Genomic DNA, 16,772 nt, shown 5'->3' on the forward strand with positions numbered 1-16,772 from the left:
AATGTTTGTTGTTTCTGAGAAGATCATGTTACGGTTCGTGTCAGAAGGACAAACGTGCAACAACAGATGTCGGAATTCGGCAGTGCATTGTTGTCGATAGAGACTGTGGTTTATTGTTACGCGATACTGGTGCTCGGATTGCTCATAACGCCGTATATTCCATGCGAATTTGCTATCGATGGGTTCAGCAGGTCCCTATGCAATATATACGAAGATAGTAACTGTTCTCGAAAAGATACCATTGACGACCGTGCAGCTTCTCTCGAATAAATGATAATTAATTGAAACCCTCAGCTACCGACAGGTGTTGTTGATATACCTCGATGGGGACAGCTGAAAATGTGTGCCGCGCGATTTCCTGCTTACATCGCAGACATTCTATCCATCTGAGACACCGAAGACACAGATAAATAGCACGACTACAGGGACTTATCCCTTGCACACCTCCCGTGAGACACACATTCCCAACTGTCCACATACGTAATGTTCCTAACAGACGTTTGCCCATCCACTCATTACTCGCGCCCACTAAGGTGGCGATTCCCGTAAGAGTACGCACAGACGAAGGTCAATGGCCGGGTAGCATTTATCTATACATGAAGATAGTAACTGTTCATCTGTGTCCTCGGTGGCTCAGCTGGATAGAGCGTCTGCCATGTAAGCAGGAGATCCCGGGTTCGAGTCCCGGTCGGAGCACACGTTTTCAGCTGTTTCCATCGAGTTATGTCAACAACACCTGTCGGCAGCTGAGGGTTTCAATTAATTATCATTTACCCGATTCAATATCATGCTAAATGCCTCTTGCTCCAGGCTAGTAGTGGCGGAGAGGACAGGGACATTTTTGGCTCAGCCATGGAAGATCGTAACACAGTTCGACAACGTTTGGATTAACAAAGACTCACAGCGATGCGACCACTGTTGTAGTTTTGCTTGACGTGTCAGGTCTGTCGCCTGATATGACACCATTGGCTTCTTCTTCTTGAGGCACGCTTACAGCCTAGTTTACGACACGCCAGTAGGTATCGATACTCACATCGACCCGGGACAGCCTCCGCAGCTTTGCGGGTGGACATCGGGTTGGCCCCTACATAAATCCTCCGCTCTCTTAGCGCTCCTTTGATTTGCTCCACTGGAGCGGCGCTAAGATCTGTTATCGACGTTGCCCCAGGTCAGACCAGGCTCAGCAGAACCGTTTCCAGCTGTTCGACATTCTTGAATATCTTATCCGCATCAGACTGTAATTGCAGTGCGACCAGTTAACTAATTACTCGTGGAATTCTCTGTGCAGTGCAGCATGAGAGGTAAATGGGGGCACTGCCACATTCACTGCTTCACAGGCAGCAAAAAAAAGAAAGAAGAGAAAAAGAAAAGGTGGGGGCTGTGGAACTGCGCGGCGTTTTATTACTGTTTCTCTGACTCCTGTAATAATACTAACTTTCGTAACGTGGTTATATGGTTATCAGGAGAAAGAAAACTGACGCTCTACGTATCGCATCGTGGAATGTCAGATCCCTTAATCGGGCAGGTAGGTTAGAAAATTTAAAAAGGGAAAGAGACAGGTTAAAGTTAGATATAGTGGGAATTAGTGAAGTTCTGTGGCAAGAGGAACAGGACTCCTTGTCAGGTGAATACAGGGTAATAAATACAAAATCAAATAGGTCTAATGCAGGAATCGTGGCCGAGCGGTACTAGGCGCTACAGTCTGGAACCGCGTGACCACTACGGTCGCAGGTTCAAATCCTGCCTCGGGCATGGGTCTGTGTGATGTCCTTAGGTTAGTTAGGTTTAAGCAGTTCTAAGTTTTAGGGGCCTGATGACCTCAGATGTTAAGTCCCATAGTGCTCAGAGCCATTTGAACCATTTTAATGCCGGAATCGGTTTGATAATGAAGAAAAATAGGAGTGCGGGTAAGCTACTACGGACAGCATAGTGAACGCATTATTGTAGCCAAGGTAGACAAGAAGCCCACGCCTACCACAGTAGTACAAGTTTATACGCCAGCTAGCTCCGCACATGAAGAGATTGATGAAATGTATGATAAGATAAAAGAAATTATTCAAATAGTGAAGGGAGACGAAAATTTAATAGTCATGGGTGACTGGAATTCGATACTAGAAAAAGGAAGAGAAGGAAAAGTAGTAGGTGAATACGGTATGGGCGTAAGGAATGAAAGAGGAAGCCGGCTGGTAGAATTCTGCACAGAGTATAATTTAATCACAGCTAACACTTGGTTCAAGAGCCATGAAAGAGGGTGGTACACATGGAAGAGGCCTGGAGACACTGGAAGGTTTCAGATAGATTATATAATGGTAAGACAGAGATTTAGGAACCAGGTTTTATATTGTAAGACGTTTCCAGGGGCAGATGTGGAATCTGACCACAATGTATTGGTTATGAACTGTAGATTAAAACTGAAGAAACTGCAAAAGGTGGGAATTTAAGGAGATGGGACCTGCATAAACTGAAAGAACCAGAGGTTATAGAGTTTCAGAGACAGAGCATTAGGGAATGATTCACAAGAATGGCTGAAAGAAATATAGTAGAAGAAAAATGGGTATCTGTGAGAGACGAAATAGTGAAGGCAGCAGAGGATGACGTAGATTTATTTGATGGAAGGAGAAAATATAAAAATGCAGTAAATGAAGCAGGCAAAAAGGAATACAAACGTCTCATAAATGAGATCGACAGGAAGTGCTAAATGGCTAAGCACGGATGGCTAGATCCCAAATGTAAGGATGTAGAGTCATATATCACTAGGGGTAAGATAGATACTGCCTACAGGAACGAGCTACGAACGGTGCCCACACTGAACTATATCAACACGCAAAAAAAAAAAAAAAAGTTTGAGGTCCTGCGTACAACGTTGGACGAATAAAAGTACTGAGCAGTGCCACGACCCGTCGACAAACCGTAGCACGTCTTTGAGGCAGCGATTCTGGTGCGCGGAACGGGTCAGCGAGAGGGCGTACGTGCACTGGAAAGGGATATTCGTCAGCATGGCACGAGGCGAGGACTGAAGCGATGCTGTGTTAGCCCGTAGAGTTCTGGCTTCCTAGGCTCCTGGGTCCTACAGAAGGCGTCGTGCTCACACAGGGAGGGGGCATGGAGAGTGTGGCTCTGCCTGGAACGTGTCACTGGAACGGAGCAGGATGGTCCGTGGGCTCTGGTCTATCTGCAGTAGCTGGTCGAGGTCTGACCTGTGGTAATTACGTCATCTGACGTTCCTGCCACCACCGTCCAGAGCTGTCTACGACGCCGACTAAGAATCCGGTGAAGACATACTTGGTGTGGAACTACGCGAACGACGGTTCCGGGTCTGTGCTGCGTTTAAGTGATGGTCGACGCAGATTAATTCGACGGCTAGTTCGTGGCTCGGCATTAACGGTTCCCGTCAGAATCATAACGGTCGCTAGTTGTACTGTCGGTAGTCGATATTGGACCAAGTTCTATAGAGTGGTTCTGCTCAGCCTCTCAGCTTTGTACATATTCTCGATTTAGCGGTATATGTGTGCACTCTGAGGTATTCCATGTACAATAGATCATAATCCCCGTGCCTACCTGGCCCTTAACGTGCGGCTTTCGGTCATAAGCTTATTAAAGTTGCTGATCATTTCCCAGACATTAGCGCTCTGAATTTCTTAAACTGTGAAACCGAGCGGGCCTACTTGCCTGGGACCGCTCTCTTGTGTAACTTGCTTCTTCTTCGTGGTAAGATCAAATAACAAATTAGCCGGCAAAATAGTAACACATTCGTCCTGAGGTATGCTTGTTCAATTGCAAAAGCAGTGTGAGCGAACCTACTTACATTTTCTGGCACTTTCTGTTAGTTATGTGCGTTTTCTTCCCCCGTGCTAAATTTGGCCATTAGTCTGACTTCTTTATGGAGCTCCTCATGAGTACCTTACCATTCCGAGAAAAGACGAGGCGGATAACATCTTAACACAAATTATTCATTGCGTTCTTAGCTCGTTCACGTGAAGATTTTCTTTCCTCGATTGAACTCACACCCAGTATTGCGCTCAGAGCCATGAATTGGTATTCCTTATTTGTGTTTTATAGACATGTTCTGTCCTCGTGTTTAGCCTAAAGGTTAATGTGGCGGGTCGGTTTGGCAGTTAGCGCCGGACGTGACTCTTCCCTCCTGGGTGGCAAAGGCGGTTTGCGCTAATTCTGTTGTTTCTGCATATACCGCTGTTATTCTGTAACTGCTCTTGTTGGTAAAATTTTAACTTCGGTACAGCTCTTCGGGCAATTGATCTTTAGCCTTTTGAATTTCTGTTTACTAAAGTTTGTTACCATTTCTGTAAAGTCTAAAAACTGGTTAATAATCCTTGTTAAACTACATTCAGTTTTGGCGATAGTTGGCCATTAGCACTTAGAATAACTGTTCAGTTGTTATTTCAAAGCTCTAACGAAGCCTAAAGCCTCTTGTTCTGTAGTAAATCAAATAGTGTTATCTCTACTAAAATTGTTTTAAATATTCTCTGAAAATACCGTTTCATTCTTGATTTGTAGTTTCAAATAAATTGTCTTATGTATTTTACGAGAGCTGGTTAACCTTCATTTGGGTCCAACCCTTCCAACTCTTGAGCAATCAAAGAAACCACAGGTATCGTATTAGTTATAAACCCTATTAGGTGTTAAAATAACAAATGCTTTGGTGTACCTCTAGCTCGGATACACAGTACACACTGAACGCAGCGTAGCAACGTTACCTGCGCATGACTAGGGAAGGAAAATACAGAGACTTTGGGAACTCATTCCAGCGATGATAAGGACCGCAAAATGAGAAATCCACTGACGCAAGCGACTTTGACAGAGGGCACATGACCCGACGCCTGGAAATGGGCATCTGAGAAGCGAGGAATTTATTTGGCTCTTCGTGTGCACTACAGCGAACACCTACAGAAAGTGCTTGGACGACGCTGGAAATACTACCAGGCAACGTGTTGACGTCCAAGTCTCATCGTAGAACTTGGAGGTGTTTGACGTTGGCATACATACACACCACCCGCCCTACCCTGCAGAGCAGGGTAAGTGGCGACTGCGACACACCTAACGACAGAGAACAAAGCTGATCTAGGTACGCTTCAAAGCCCTCCGCAGGGGGGTTCCCGTCTTGAGGGAACGACATCGCGCATTGCTGTTGACTGAAGTGGGCACGCAGTCATCGACATTGGGCAGTAGATCGATAGAAACACGTCGTCTAGCCCAATGAATCACGTTTCTTGTTATACACGGTACATTAATATGACCACCGTCTATCTTCGACATCAACGTGCAATAACCACTCACTGACAGCGAGTGGCAGCACAAGCAGTGGAGGGTGTATAAACCTTGTGAGGAGGACACGGCAAACAGTGCAGTCGTTCTCGTAATGCAGAAATGGAGCGATTTGTCTGTAGCTAAAAGGGCGTGACCATCGGCTTTCGCGCCAATGGTGGAAGCATTTCCGAAACTGTTCGCATGCCGCCACTGTTAAAATATACCGTGCATGGCAAAATGGCTCCCTCCAAAACCAGCGCCTAGGCAACTGCAGAGCTCCAAGCGACAGGGGTGAACCAGGGACGCGGAGATGCGTGTGGGCGAACAGAAAAGCGTTGAGCCGCTGACGGCCCAGATGAACTGAGGAGTTACCAACATTGTCTCCTCAATCATCGTTCAGCGAATGTTGCAGCACACGGGCCTCTGCAGTAGGAACCTGGTTCATGCACCCATGATTGCCGTTCGTCAGCGACGAAGGCTAGAATGCTGTACAACTGTACTGCAGCTGATCGTCCACTGAATGATAACAGGTGGCTTTTTCAGACGAATCACACTGTGTGCTCCATCAGACGTGAAACATCTGAAATCAAATACACTGCAACGATCTCTGGAAGGGTCCTGGCCAGATGGCACTCCCTGGGTAATCTCGTCGTTCTGGAAGGCACACTGGAGCAACACAGATGTGCATCTGTCCTCGGGGACCCCACTGATTTCTTGCAGCAAATTCGCCTGTTCTGAAACCAATGGAACGCGTCTGGGACGCTATTAGGTGCCGTCTTTACGCCTACAGGCCACCGGACGGTAATTTACGAGGAACTGCGTGATCTTTGAGTAGGCGACAAAGGACATGTCGAATCTGTGACACGCAAAATCGCTGCTGTGTGAAGAAAATCGCAGAACGCCAAATGCAAATACAGGTGGAAGTCGAAATAGGAAAAGCGGTTACAAAATGATCATTCCAAATAGTAAGTGGATTAGTTATGGAATGTGTTGTTGGCATTGAAAGGTTAGCAACTGAACGCCCAATCACACTTTTCTCAGGTTTCCTGTTGACTATATCCAGATGTGGCGGGAGGGGGAGAGGGAAAAATGCTTATCTAAATTCTCCTTAGCTCAGCTAAAGTTCCGAACGTTAACACTGCGCTATGACTTCAAATATTTTATTACCATAGCACTAAGTGATCTATTGTGGTCCATAGCTTGCTTAAAATATGTTGATAAAGGAAAAAAGGCACCTGTTAAATATGCAATAAGTCAAAATTACCTTGCCAGAATATTAACTAGATATACCGTGTTCTAGAAATCATTCAAATACTGAACTTCTATCGAAATTACTGTTGAAAGGCACAAACAAATTGTTTCATACACTGTCTTTGCCATTATAACGAATCAATGTGTGTCTAAAGTCAAAAATTGGATAATTTTGAGTCTATAACAGAACTAATATCTTTGAAATTAAACACATCTATGTGCGACTTTCATTCATCTTGTTTTGTAAAAACAACGAAATCAATTAAGTTCCTTTCTTGACACCCTTTTTTATCCAGAATCCCATCCTGAAATGCCCTTTGAATCTTGCTATCTGTAAACTGATTTTAATAACAATCTTAAATAAGCATAACAATGTTTTCATTTATTGACAAAGTGATCAGTTCCTTCTACTAATATTATTTGAAGTTCTTGTTTATACGTTCCAGTTAATTAAGGGGACATGGAAGGCAGTTTTAATTCCTATTCTGCCAATGCTATTTCACCCTTTGAATAAGTACACTTTTCAAAACAACTATAAGTGTTAAAACAGTGAAATTTTTGCTGCGTGTATATAAGATATATGCCTGCATTTACTGGTAAAATGAACAAAATACCTCTTATGGATACGAAGAATTTTTTTTTTACTCTTTCACCAGTAAAATTTCACTTTTTTAATACCTTAATTATTATAAAACAGTTTCTGTTGCTGTGGTGGTTCTCAGTTTACTTGTAACAACTGATTACCATTGCCGGCCGCTGTGGCCGAGCGGTTCTAGGCTCTTCAGTCCGGAACCGCTCTGCTGCTACGATCGCAGGTTCGAATCCTGCCTCGGGCATGGATGTGTGTGTTTTCCTGAGGTTAGTTAGGTTTAAGTAGTTCTAAGTATAGAGGACTGGTGACCTCAGATGATAAGTCCCATATTGCTTAGAGCCATTTGAACCATTCAAAACGAATTGCAAACTGATTTTGATAAGATGTTTGCGTGGTGCTAAATGCGGCATTCGTCCCCAGACAAAGAATGTGTGAAGTCATTCGCATAAGTAGTAAAAAAATGGAATATAAATGGAGCAAATTCAAGAGTTTTCGTACAGAGTAATACTTAGGGATTACAGTTATGAACAACTTGCATCGGAACCATCACGAACACGGATGTTGTGAGGGAGACGAACCGGAGACTGCTTTTTACTACCAAAACACTTAGAAGATGCAACAAATCTACTGAAGAAACTGTGTACACTATGGTTGTCTGCTGTACGGTACGTAATCCATACGAGAAAAGGACTGACGCAGGACATCGAAGAAGTTCAAGGAATGGCAGCTCGTTTCGTGTTATCGAGAAATAGGGGACAGAGTCTCTCAGAAATTATAAACTAGATGGGATGGGAATGAATTAAACAAAGGCGTTTTTCCTTGTGGCGATATCTTTCATGGAGATTTCGGTCACCAACGTTTAGAGAAAGTTGAGAACAAAAGTCGTCGTGATGTAAAGAACCATTCAGTATCCGTCTCGATAGTTTTAACCACAAAAAGAAGAATAGGAGGGAAGAAAGTTGTGCATTACGAACCATGGACCAGCAGCATAAGGTGATTTGCAGCCTATACCTGCTGTACTATATTTACATTAGTGTTTATTTATTGTGTATTTGATTCGTTGCTTCCCGTTAATATCATGTGTGACTCGTTCAGTATGTCTACTTTCCTCCCACTTCTGTTTCATTCTTTCGCTCCTCCTGGCTCAGTCAGCTTCCGTGATGCTAATTAGGGTTCCATGCCTCAATCAGTAGAAAAGGAGCTCTTATAGCATCGCTTTCATGTCCGTCTGTCTGTCCCACTATCAAAATATCCTTTTCTCAGGAACGGGTAGTATTACCACGTTGAAATTTATGTCACATATTAAAGTGTATAGTCTCTTAGTGATGAAAAAAATGTAACCTTCTAAGTCACTTCAGTCAGAGGATTTGGCCATTTATGCCACACATTTTACACTCGCAAACTCACTCAACAAACCCAACTCCTTGTTGACTTGGAATCATGACATTTGGCAGTAAGCACTGTTTCACAGTACAAGTAAAGGAAAAAAAAAAACATAAAATTGTCAATTTGTAATTATATCACGCGAAAAAACATTGTTTTGTCATTTGTCATCCGACTGTCTGTTCTGTTAAGACTCCTTTTCTCAGGAATGGGTAGACGTATATCTTACCTGTATCGGGATCCATAACACCCAAAAATCGTCGAGGTATTCTGTTCCCGGGACGGATGAACTGTCTGTATACATAACTGTGTACGGAAGCCTCACAGTGCGTGTCTTTTTTTTTTTTTTTTTTTTTTTTAATTCTGACTGCCCTATGAGCTTCCAAAGTATTCCGATTGCTGGACCTATGCTCCACTTCTACGTACGGAATTTCATCGACCATTCCGCCGGCCGATGAGGCCGAGCGGTTCTAGGCGCTTCAGTCTGGAACCGAGCGACCGCTACGGTCGCAGGTTCGAATCCTGCCTCGGGCATAGATGTGTGTGATGTCCTTACGTTAGTTATGTTTAAGTAGTTCTAAGTTATAGGCGACTGATGACCTCAGTTGTTAAGTGCCATAGTGCTCTGAGCCATCTGCGCCCATTCCAATCCTTCAATCGCCCGGCTGTTCTTTGTGAAGCGTGCTGTAGACGTGGGCTTCTTCACGTACCTCCACCGTTGCACCACTTCATCCAGTAACAATTTGAACAGAAACTGCTCTTCGTCTCCTGCTGCTCTTCCACCCTGCTCAAATGCAGTCTAGAGAACGTCTTGTACCCCACGTTCGGTAGTGAGATCCTTTGTAGTTATCCAAGTGTTGGTAGCCCTGCTCCTGCTATACGGACGTCTGAGTCACAGCTCTCGTACAAGATAAGTAATTTAAGTAGTAATAAACTGTTTTTAAACACTTTAAACTAATTTATTACGTTAATTACAGTGCTCTTCAAGCGACCATTAAAGGTTTTTGTCTTACTCGCGTATTTTCACAGTAATCACGTAAAGTTCGTTTTGTCTACATATCGCGGCCAGGCCGAACTTTCGAGCTTTCAGATTAAACTTCATACCACAATTTTAAGTGCATTTACTGATAGTTTAGTGTGGTACATACGTTTGCTGTCCCTTTATATCTGTAGAGTATCGTCATATCTTAAGTAATTTCCAGTAAAAATCTTCTGAACCACTGTTTACATAGTCGCGAGTAGGTCTAATTTTTCGTACAGGTATTTTCATTGTTTTCCGGTAACTTAATTGTCTTTCTGTCACTAAAGTCGATTTGTACCATGAGTGTAAAGTGCCTGACGTGCCGTAGGATCGTTAGCTCCGAGGTCTGGTGTGATGGATGTAGTAACTTTTTTCATTGGAGCGATTGTAGTGGCGTGGGAACTGGGAGAATGAGCGAGACTCATCAGTGGTTCGGTAGGCTAAGCAGTAGAGATAGAAAGATTGTGGGACAGGAGGGGAAAATTGCTGCCCTTCAGGCTGAGTTAGATGAGGCTAGGCGAGAACTGGGCAGGTTAAGGGGGGAGAACGGTAAACAGGGGTGGGAAGTGGCATAAGGAACAGGCCAATTAATTCTTCTGACAGCTTTGTTATTAATGTACAAAATAGGTTTGACCTGTTGCCTCAGTCAGAAACTGATGAGCCTCTCACAGAAGAAGATGTAGACAAGGCTCAACAAGCTTTGTGAAGCGTGCTGTAGACGTGGGCTTCTTCACGTACCTCCACCGTTGCACCACTTCATCCAGAAACTGCTCTTCGTCTCCTGCTGCTCTTCCACCCTGCTCAAATGCAGTCTAGAGAACGTACCCCACGTTCGGTAATGAGATCCTTTGTAGTTATCCAAGTGTTGGTAGCCCTGCTCCTGCTATACGGACGTCTGAGTCACAGCTCTCGTACAAGATAAGTAATTTAAGTAGTAATAAACTGTTTTTAAACACTTTAAACTAATTTATTACGTTAATTATAGTGCTCTTCAAGCGACCATTAAAGGTTTTTGTCTTACTCGCGTATTTTCACAGTAATCACGTAAAGTTCGTTTTGTTTACATATCGCGGCCAGGCCGAACTTTCGAGCTTTCAGATTAAACTTCATACCACAATTTTAAGTGCATTTACTGATAGTTTAGTGTGCTACATACGTTTGCTGTCCCTTTATATCTGTAGAGTATCGTCATATCTTAAGTAATTTCCAGTAAAAAACTTCTGAACCACTGTTTACATAGTCGCGAGTAGGTCTAATTTTTCGTACACGCATTTTCATTGTTTTCCGGTAACTTAATTGTCTTTCTGTCACTAAATTCGATTTGTACCATGAGTGTAAAGTGCCTGACGTGCCGTAGGATCGTTAGCTCCGAGGTCTGGTGTGATGGATGTAGTAACTTTTTTCATTGGGGCGATTGTAGTGGCGTGGGAATTGGGAAAATGAGCGAGACTCATCAGTGGTTCGGTAGGCTAAGCAGTAGAGATAGAAAGATTGTGGGACGGGAGGGGAAAATTGCTGCCCTTCAGGCTGAGTTAGATGAGGCTAGGCGAGAACTGGGCAGGTTAAGGGGGGAGAACGGTAAACAGGGGTGGGAAGTGGCATAAGGAACAGGCCAATTAATTCTTCTGACAGCTTTGTTATTAATGTACAAAATAGGTTTGACCTGTTGCCTCAGTCAGAAACTGATGAGCCTCTCACAGAAGTAGATGTAGACAAGGCTCAACAAGCTTTCAGCAGCAAATTGAATAAGAATGTAGGGAAGTCTGCAAAAAGAAAGAAAGTCTTGTTGCTAGGCAGTTCGCATGCTAGGGGTGTGGGCCAACTTCTGCAGGATGAGTTAGGGTCAGAATACCAGGTCACAAGTTTTTTTAAACCTAGTGCTGGACTGGGGTAGGTTACAGAGGGTTTAGGTTCACTATGTAGAGGCTTTACTAAGGAAGATACCGTGGTTATTGTGGGTGGGCCGGGCAACAGTATTGACAGAGATCCGGGGTACAGCATAGAGTGTGACCTGGCAAAGATTGCATCAACATCGAGTCATACCAGTGTTGGGTTTGTGTCGGCTCTGGAGCGCCACGACCGACCTCATTTGAGCTCTCTGTCAGAGGAGTTAATTTGGAGTTGGAACGGCTACTTGGATCTAGTGCAGGGTCATACATTGTTGTGGTTCCTCTTGATTCACTCTGTAGGTGGGACTATACTAGACATGGCCTACACCTCAACAAGAAATGGAAGGGTAAACTGGCTGGGCTGATAGCAGGAAATTTAAAGGGGGGGAGGAACTACATCTCATGGTGGAAACTCTTTTTTAGTGTAAGATCAGTGTCCAGTGGGAAACTCAGCCAGGCAAGTACTAAAGACGTTAAAAAAGTTCAAGATACAAAAGTAAAGTGAAAAATAATGTTAGTATATTTCATCAAAATATTGGGGGATTGAAGAATAAAATTGATGAGCTTCTGCTTTGTTTAGAAGATAGAGAAATTGAGAATGTAATAGATGTACTATGCCTGTCTGAGCATCACATTGTCACTGATATGCAAAAGGTTAGCATCAATGGGTACAAATTAGCTCCACATGTAAGTAGAGATAATATGATGAGAGGAGGAGTTGCCATATATGTCAAAAGCTTCCACAGTGTAAAATATTTAGAATCTAAAAAATTTTGTGTAGAGCAACATATGGAAGCATGTGCTACTGAACTTAAACTAAATGATGGCACTTTGTAAGAGGTCCGAGCAGATGTAATACAGATGTAATTTTATGTAAGAGGTCCGAGCAGAAGTAATTTTATGTAAGAGGCCCGAGCAGATGTAATGCAGATGTAATTTTATGTAAGAGGTCCGAGCAGATGTAATTTTATGTAAGAGGCCCGAGCAGATGTAATGCAGATGTAATTTTATGTAAGAAGTCCAAGCAGATGTAATTTCGATGTATTGCTCGTGCGCTGCCTGCGATATGCAAGGTATAAGAGAATCGTTGACTAGAGAGCAGTGTTGACTCAGTAGGAACTGTGTAGCTGTAGCAGTAAGTTGTTGCTAGTCGCTAGTCTACGCTTGTCTGCAGTCTGCTCTGGTCTGGTCTGGTGTATCGTGTTGGCTGGGCCGGTCGCGGTGCAGCGATGCCGGAGCTTGAGTATTATTGTATAAGGTAAAAAAAGCAGCCTCGCGCATATCTAGTAATGTTATGTGAACTCCCATGTAAATCTTTTAAAAATGTCATAATAATAATCTTTGCCATATAAAGTAATTTCCAACAAGCATTCATTTCAATTTAAAGAATTTACTAATTTCTCCAATCTATGATCATTCCGATTGTTGCAAAAGAAAAATCAGTTGCTTCCTTTCATAAATGACAAATTTATCGGCCAGCATTGCACAGAGCTGTGCCGGAAAAAGTTATTGTAAGAGCAGATAGTTGGCGACTTTATTGTGGTAAGAATTTTTGCTTTTTTATTCAGGATGATCTTACAGGGCCATGACGCAGCACTGCTGTCGTCCAAAATTTACCAGGTTACTGAATTTATTTTTTTATTAAGAGGCTTAGGAATTTTTCTGTTTCTAGCTTACATTAAATGAGAAAAGAATTTTGTGGGTACATTAAATGGGAAACAAATTTTGTGTGGAGGTTAAATGTGAATGAATTTCTGTAGGGAGGGTATAAATGGGAACCAATTTTGTTCTGAGGTTACACAAAAAATAGAATCATATTATTATTATTATTATTATTATTATTTATTCAATTTTTTGTGGGGAGGTTACAACTTTCATAATTGTAACAGTGTATAGGTCCCCCTCAGGGAATTTCCAGCTATTTCTAGAAAACTTGTATGCTTTGTTGTGCTATCTTTCAGACAGGGAGAAGCAAATTATCATTTGTGGGGATTTCAATGTTGATTCCCTGAAAGAGTGTAACAGGTTCAAATTGATCTGAGCACTATGATACTTAACATCTGAGATCATCAATTCCTTAGAACTTAGAACTTCTTAAACCTAACTAACCTAAGGACATCACACACATCCATGCCCGAGGCAGGATTCGAACCTGCGACCATAGAGGTCGCGCGGTTCCAGACTGAAGCGCCTAAAAACGCTCGGCCACACCGGCCGGCAGTGTAATAGGAGGAATGACCTTGTAGTATTACTCAGTTCTTTCAATTTGAGCTCTGTCATTGATTTTCCTACTCGGATAACAAAGAACAGCAGTAAATTGATAGACAGCTTTTTTATAGACCAAGATAAGTTTAAGGACATAAATGCTTATCCTCTTGAGAATGGTCTTTCAGATCATGGTGCACAGCTAGTTACAGTACATGACATAGCTCCATGCAGTATATCAAATCAGACTTTCAAAGCAGTGCGTTCAATTAACAATATAAATATTGCAAACTTTAGGGAAAGCCTACAGCAACTAGACTGGGATGAAGTGTATAATGAACCCGATGCAAACTTGAAATATAACTTATTTCACGATACATTTTTAAGGGTATTTGAAAATTGCTTTCCCAAGAAAATAGTTAAACATAATTCCAAGAAAACATATAAAAAACCTTGGCTAACTAAAGGAATAAGAATATCTTGCAACCGTAAAAGAGAACTGTATCTAACAGCTAGAGGGAGTACTGACCCCGAAATTGTTCAATATTATAAAAACTATTGTGCGGTACTAAGAAAAGTTATTAAAAAGTCCAGAAGCATGTGTATCATGTCTGAGATCAGTAACTCTGATAATAAAATTAAAGCAATTTGGAATATTATTGAAAGGGAAACAGGGCAACCAAGAGCACAGGAAGACTTTAGTGCCATAAAACTGAATGACAAGTGTATTAACAAACAATCAGAACCTGAAAATATTTTCAATAATCATTTTTTAAATGTTGTGGAGAAAATAGGATCTAGATCCTCACTAGAAGAGGCAAGGCTACTAATAGAAGAGGCTATACCTGCACAGTTCGAAACAACTGTAATTCCAACGAATTGATGGCATGTCCAGCAAGGTACTTAAAGCTTGTTCCCCACAGTTAAGTAGGATTCTCAGCCACGTACGTAATAGCTCTTTGGAACAGGGTGTTGTCCCTGATAGGCTGAAATATGCCATTGTAAAACCATTGCATAAAAAGGGGGATACGTCGGATGTCAACAACTACAGCCCAATCTCTTTTCTGACAGCTCTATCAAAAATTTTTGAGAAAGTAATGTATTCAAGAGTAGCCTCCCATATTTGTAAAAACAAAGTACTAACAAAATGTCAATTTGGTTTCCAGAAAGGCTTTTCAACAGAAAATGCTGAATAACTGGACATCACCCATTGGTATTTTTTGTGATCTCTCAAAGGCCTTTGATTGTGTAAATCATGGAATTCTTTTAGATAAGCTAAATCATTATGGTTTGAGTGGGGCAGTGCACAAATGGTTTAATTCATACTTAACTGGAAGAATGCAGAAAGTTGAAATAAGTGGTTCATGTAATGTTAAAACAACAGCTGATTCCTCAAAAAGGGGGGCTATCAAGTACGGGGTCCCACAGGGTTCGGTCTTAGGTCCTTTACTGTTCTTGATATACATTAATGACTTACCATTCCACATTGATGAAGATGCAAAGTTAGTTCTTTTTGCTGATGATACAAGTATAGTAATAACATCCAAAAACCAAGAACTAAGTGATGTAATTGTAAATGATGTTTTTCACAAAATTATTAAGTGGTTCTCAGCAAACGGACTCTTTTTAAATTTTGATAAAACACAGTATATACAGTTCTGTGCAGTAAATGGCACAACTCCAGTAATAAATATAGACTTTGAACAGAAGTCTGTAGCTAAGGTAGAATTTTCAAAATTTTTAGGTGTGTCCATTGATGAGAGGTTAAACTGGAAGCAACACATTGATGGTCTGCTGAAACGTCTGAGTTCAGCTACGTATGCTATTAGGGTTATTGCAAATTTTGGTGATAACATTCTCAGTAAATTAGCTTACTATGCCTACTTTCATTCACTGTTTTCGTATGGCATCATATTCTGGGGTAATTCATCGTTGAGTAGAAAAGTATTCATTGCTCAAAAATGTGTAATCAGAATAATTGCTGGAGCCCACCCACGGTCATCCTGCAGACATCTATTTAAGGATCTAGGGATCCTCACAGCATATATATTCACTTATGAGATTTGTTGTTAATAATCCACCCCAATTCAAAAGTAATAGCAGTGTGCATAGCTATAACACCAGGAGAAAGGATGATCTTCGCTATGCAGGGTTAAGTCTGACTTTGGCACAGAAAGGTGTAAATTATGCTGCCACAAAAGTCTTTGGTCATCTACCAAACAGCATCAAAAGCCTGACAGATAGCCAACTAACATTTAAAAATAAATTAAAAGAATTTTTAGATGACAACTCCTTCTACTCATTGGCTGAATTTTTAGATATAAAGTAAGGGGGAAAAAAAACTCAACATTAGTGTCATGCAATATTTTGTGTAATGTAATATCTCGTACAGACATCTTTTATTAACCTGACACGTTCCACATCATTACGAAGTGTCGTATTCATGATCTATGGAACAAGTATTAATCTAATCTAATCTAATTTTTTCTTCTGTACTGGAATAATAACAGCTTCTTTCCACTCTTTCGGTATCTTTATGTTCATCCAGTCGTCTATTACTATATTGTTGCATGCTGACTTCTGTCGCCAGGCCACCCCATTTCATTTCTTCAGGCCAAATGACGTCGTTATATGCAGCCTTATTTTTCTTGAGAGCCTTGCTTTTACCACATCTGTTCTGGGGGTTATATAACCTCTGTCATTTTCTCTATTCCACGGCAACATTACCCTTTCTGTAAATGTTACTGTTCTCGGTGGAGCGTTGAAGCACCGACCAATTTCCTCAGATACACTTTTAGTTCCCCGTCATTTCATCCCATTATGGCTCTCTTGTTTTGTAGCACTTTGTCCTGTTCTTTATCTCTTTAAAGAAGACTAGTGCCTTCAACTTTTCATTGTACTTGTTTCTCCTGTCATTCCTAATTATTTCAGCAGTGGTTCGTCTCGTTGTCTCATAGATGTTCAAGTCCTTTTCTTTTTAGTTGTCTGCCAGACCCTCCACGCCGCTTCACACTTATCCGTCCATCATCCGTAGTTTCCACTTTTATCATCTCGCTCGCTTTTTCTCTCGTGTTTTTAACTGTAAGGTTCCCTGCAAATTTACCTTTTTAGATCCTCATTCGTGGTAGCAAAATATATGGTGAGAATTAAATTGGTTTCAACATCG

The 16,772-nt window shown here is 41.8% G+C and overlaps 1 non-coding gene across 1 annotated transcript; it reads left to right on the forward strand.

Moving 5' to 3' along the window:
* Window positions 1-622: 622 nt before the first annotated feature.
* Window positions 623-696, forward strand: Trnat-ugu. Its single transcript has one exon. It is a non-coding gene; the product is annotated as a tRNA-Thr (tRNA).
* Window positions 697-16,772: the final 16,076 nt, after the last annotated feature.

The sequence above is a fragment of the Schistocerca piceifrons genome, chromosome 9, assembly GCF_021461385.2.
Source record: "Schistocerca piceifrons isolate TAMUIC-IGC-003096 chromosome 9, iqSchPice1.1, whole genome shotgun sequence".
In the NCBI taxonomy this organism is placed as follows: Eukaryota; Metazoa; Arthropoda; class Insecta; order Orthoptera; family Acrididae; genus Schistocerca; species Schistocerca piceifrons.